Source organism: Macrobrachium rosenbergii, chromosome 57, assembly GCF_040412425.1.
Source record: "Macrobrachium rosenbergii isolate ZJJX-2024 chromosome 57, ASM4041242v1, whole genome shotgun sequence".
Classification (NCBI taxonomy): domain Eukaryota; kingdom Metazoa; phylum Arthropoda; class Malacostraca; order Decapoda; family Palaemonidae; genus Macrobrachium; species Macrobrachium rosenbergii.
In genome coordinates, this window is record NC_089797.1 from 17524169 (window position 1) to 17529654 (window position 5486).

The window sequence follows — 5486 nt, forward strand, 5'->3', positions numbered from 1 at the left end:
TTGACCAACATTATATTTTGAGTCATCATCATTATTAGTGTAATATTCCCATTCCATAACCCAAAACTTAAATAATAATCAAAATAACATTCAGAAAATTTATTATCTTTATTATTATTTTGAGAATTTAAAAATATAGTATTTAATTTTCAATTTTTTTTACATTCTTCTTCTTCTTCTTTTGATTATTATTAAACATTTTTAAATTAATAACATTTTAAATTTTAAATTTTTTTATTATATATATATATATATTTTTAAATTAATAATTTTTTTTAAACAACAAAAGTATTATTATTATTAAAAATTTTAAAATTAATAATAACATTTTAAACAATTATTATGGTGATATTAAATTAAAAGCGTTCGTTCCAGTCCTTTGGGGCACGCGCGCGATTATCGCCCCCACAAAGTTGCACAAATTATCACACATTTTTTTTTTTTAGAAAGGTTTACCAATTGATTTGAACATTTTCAAAGGTAACCTTTTGTAATATACTACACGGATATTTCATACCCTGTCGACTAATAGGATTTAAAGTGTCGGGCGTTAATAGACCGACAACGTGTAATAAAATTAAAGTAGCATTCATATTATTCACTTTTTCAATTTTTAAATGTAAAAGATTACTTATGTTTATAATGCTACAGAAATGACCCAACCACTTGTCAACGGCTCTTATATCCGTAGAATAAACTAAATGTAGTGATTGACCATTATCATCTTTCTCTCCTCGTACCAAGGCGTATATCGCGTCTACTAACCAACCGGGCAATGAAGGAAATACGGGGGTGATTTGCTGTCGTACCGTACCTTTTAATATTATCAGATAATACGTATTCTACCCAATATTTACTTTTACGACAATCTATAAAATGAATTAATGAAGTAAATGCCAGTTCAGTGTCTTTTTAAAAAGGTAATTATTCTTAAAATTGGGCAAATCATCTAGTGGTACGGTAGTTTTTCTGTAAACAAGTATTTAACGATCGAATCATCCAATTTTGTCATTTCCAAATTATTTTTTTATAATCTTTGTAAATGTGATCAATTTTTGTAAAATATGGATTTTTAGAAATTTTTTATCATCAATTATTATTATATTATTATTATTAATACTACTACTACTGACTTTATCATCATCATAAATATTGTGTAATTGATCCAGCTCTGCTTGTATTTGTGATTGTTGTAAAACTTTCCATATTATAGATGAAACTTGTACCCGAATCCATCCCAATCATCATTCTCTTTTTCTCTTTATCACCGTCGTCCTATTATTATTATTCTTCTTCTTCTTCTTCCTCTTCATTATCATCATCGGTGTTGTTGTTGTTTGTCGTCGTCGTCGTCATTATTATAAAATGATGATGATGATGAAAATTTGTTATTGACTATTGAACTATTTTTTTATTATTATTATTAATAAATATTTTTTTATCATTTTCATCTTCATTATCACTACTTCTCCTTTTTCGTTTATTATTATTATTATTAAACATTTCCTCTTTACAATATCCATCATTTATTAATCTTTGTTGAATAGATTTATTTGATAAACACAAATCTCTAAGATATTGTTTAGCATTGGGCATATCAAGCGCAAGAATTTTCCCGTAAATAATATGGGGCCTGTAATACACTTTTTAAATATAAATTAATTCCATTATGAGTATATCCTATTTTATCCAACTGAAATGAAATTAAGGCGCTACACATTTCATGACCGATATGAGAAAAAACATTAGGTTCACGAATATCTACCGCATCTTTATAAATACCTACAGGGTGTATTTTTTCATTAGTAATGTTTCTACCCGTGTACATTATATAATTATCAAACAAAAATATATTATCATCAATATTAAAATTATCTTGGGAATATAAATAACAAGGCTCATCATCATCATCATCATTGTTATCATTATTATTATTATTATTTTCATCATCCTCCTCCTCCTTCTTCTTCTTGTCTCGATCATTATTATCCAAAGAATACATAAAAGGTAAAAAGGCCTGACCAACCAATTGTCTTTTCGAAAAACAAACAGTTTCATCACTAGATTTTTTGGAAAAGTATTTTTTACAAATGGAAAAATTATCTTGGGTATAATCACTAATTTCTTGACACGGCCATTTACAAGTTTTATGACTGTGCATAGGAACGTACATGGCGTGGTCGTAAAATGAAACGTTATCTTTCAAAGAAGGAGCGATACTTTTCATTTGTTTATAACATTCTTCCAACATTTCTTGAAATATATCTTGCAACGGTCCTTTAAATTTAATGTTTGATATACGTATTAAATTACACGTTATATTTTCATTATTATTATTATTATAATTAATACCGCCACTACCGCTAAAATAATCGTTAGTTTTTTTCGTCATATTATCCAATTCGAAAAAATTAAATACTCGGCATTTTATTTCTACACCCCTAAATATCGTTTTAGCGAGTTCTTTATGAAATGAAAAAAATGTTTGTGGCGATCTAGTATTATTATTATTATTTAAAAAAATCAAATTTTCTTTTTTTGATAATATGTTATTCAATTTTTTCCTAAATATTGATAACATGTTTTTTCTAAACGCATTTTACGGAACAATAATATTTTGAATTTTTAATATAAGACGGATAATCTAGTAATGTAAAAATTTGATTATTATTATTAATATTATTATCATCATCATCATCATTATCTCTTTCTTTTTTATTATTAGGTAATAATTCTACGATAGATTTATACAAATCTATCCTATTAACAACTGGTTTGAAAGACTGTGATGGTGGTGTTGGAGCCATTATTATTATATTTTATATATTATATATATTATTATTATTATTTAATAATAAAGTATTCTTCTTGTGTGTATATATACATGTAATATAACATTAATATATATACACAATATTCCTTTTAAAAAAATTATTTCATTTTAAATATATATAAAAATATATTTACATATTCACTTTAAAAAAAATATTATTTTAAAAATATTTATAAAAAAATAATATATAATAATTTTTTTAGCTATATAGAAAAAATATTGTTTTATTTTATAATAATAATCCTTTTATTTATTTTTATTCTTTACCTTCATTATTTTTTTTTTCATCATCATCATTATTAATAATTCCAAAATTAATATTAATATTTGCATCTTTACCAAAAACAGCTTTAAAAGGGCTCATTTTTATATTTCTATTTTCCCAAGTGTTTTTTTGATATTGTAAAATTGGTAAAATAAATTTAATAGAATTATTATTATTATCAAGTAAATATTTTTTCAACATATTTTTTACGTGTCCATTCGCTCGTTCAATAGACCCTTGACTTTGTGGATGATAGGGTGAACTCCGGATATGTTGTTGTATACACGGCCAGTGTGTTTTTAAATAATTTTTAACGTCTTTATTAATAAATTCTGTTCCATTATCTGTTTGTATTATTCGAGGAGCGCCAATTGTAGTAAAAATATCTCGTAACGCTTCGATAATAGAATTTGATTTTTGTTCATTAAGCCCGAAGAAGACAAAATTTTGAAAAATTATCTTGATAATTTAAAATGTATCGATAATCATCATTAGCATCATTTTTAGCACGTAAATTTCTAACATTTATAAGATCAATTTGTCCCCTGATACCAAACTCTAAAGTTTGAATTCGTTTACCAGCCCCCTTTTTATTTTTAGCATTTTTTTGTAACCTACAAGTTTTACACAACGATATAAAGATTTTTACGTGGAAACGTTTAACATTAATTGCTTCTTGCCTAACATTTTTCATCGTTTTCAGTTCTCCTCCGTGAAAACAAGTTTTATGTGCGATATGAATTATGTCGTATATTTCGTCTAGATGAACATAGTGAGGTACTATAATATCATCATTATCATCATTATTATTATTATTATTACGGTTTATTAAAACCCAACAATCTCTAAATTTTAAAGTATCGCATACTTTCTTTGAACGTAATAACATTCCTGCGTTTTATTTTTATTATTATTGAAATTTAACAATATTTGTATATATCGTTGTAACTTTTCTTTATTAAAATCTTTTATTCTTTTTTTTTCTTTTATAATTTTATAAAATTCTTCTCTAGTCATATTTTAATGTTTCTTTATATTTTATATAAATATATATTAATATATATATATATATATATATATATATATATATATATATATATATATATATATATATATATATATATATATATATATATATATATATATATATATATATATATATATATATATAAATATATATATATATATTAAATATATATATATAATAAAATATATATATATATATATATTATATAAAATATATATTATATATATATATATATATATTTTATTATATATATATATTATTATTATATATATTATTATTAATATTTTATTATATATATATATATATATTATTTTTATTATTATTATTATTATTATCTATTTTTTTATATATTTAAAATATATATATATATTAATAAATATATTAATACTATATTAAATAATAAGTAAAATATTTATTACATTTCATGATCCATCATTTTCCTCATGTCTACATATATCACATTTAATAAAATTTTTATGTTTAGGAATTTCTGAAAATATATTTAACTTAGAAATGACGCAATTTTTACATATGACATGTCCGCATGAATATATTAACGCTTGTAAAATAATTTGATTATCTTCCAAACAAATAGGACATGTAAAATTAAAATTTTTACAAAAATATCCTACGTTTTGTATATTATCATCAACATTCTTAAAAAAGTAAAATGTATTAAATTCGTCAAAATTTCTTTCAATACCAACAATATTTACATTTTTATAAATGACTGAAATGCCAATATTTTTTCTTTCAGTTGTTGTTGTTGTTGTTGCCATCATTGTTGTTTTTTCTTTTACGTCGGATTGAAAACAACGTTTGGTAGACGGAAAACAATAATACGAAGCAAACAAGGGACTTTTATCCCTTAACTTTGCTGCAGGTAATAATGTATAAAGAAATTTTATTTTTTCGTTAGTTATTATTTTTGGTTTCTTTTTACGTCTTTTATTTATTTTATACCATTTAGAATAAAATAAATTTTTATAACACGAATAACTCGGAGATTTGAGATAGGTTTCCATTTAAATGATGATAATTTTTTATTTATAGCTTGTATTTTCTATTACAGATGATGATGATGATGATGGAACAAAAATTTTATAAAAAGATGAGAGAATATTATCAAATAGATAATAATGATGACGATGATGATGGTGGTGGTGATGCCGAAGAAATAGGAATAAACAAGAACAACAAGGGTACTACTAGATCAATTATGACTCGGCAAACAATCAATGAATACATAAATATTTTATTAGCAGAAGAGGAAAATAACAGGGGAGAAAAAATTAAAAAAAATGCCAAAATGTATTACATTCTAAAATCATATCGTGTAATAAATGATGAAAATGGGATAA

The 5486-nt window shown here is 23.2% G+C and overlaps 1 long non-coding RNA gene across 1 annotated transcript in view; it reads left to right on the top strand.

Moving 5' to 3' along the window:
* The first annotated feature begins 4502 nt into the window (after positions 1-4502).
* Positions 4503-5486, top strand: part of LOC136837108 (uncharacterized) — a 2799-nt gene continuing 1815 nt past the window's right edge. Inside the window, exons 1-2 of the long non-coding RNA XR_010852587.1 lie at positions 4503-5008; positions 5198-5486. The exon at positions 5198-5486 is cut by the window's right edge and continues 1815 nt beyond it. This is a non-coding gene — a long non-coding RNA (uncharacterized lncRNA). The remainder of the gene's footprint in view (positions 5009-5197) is intronic.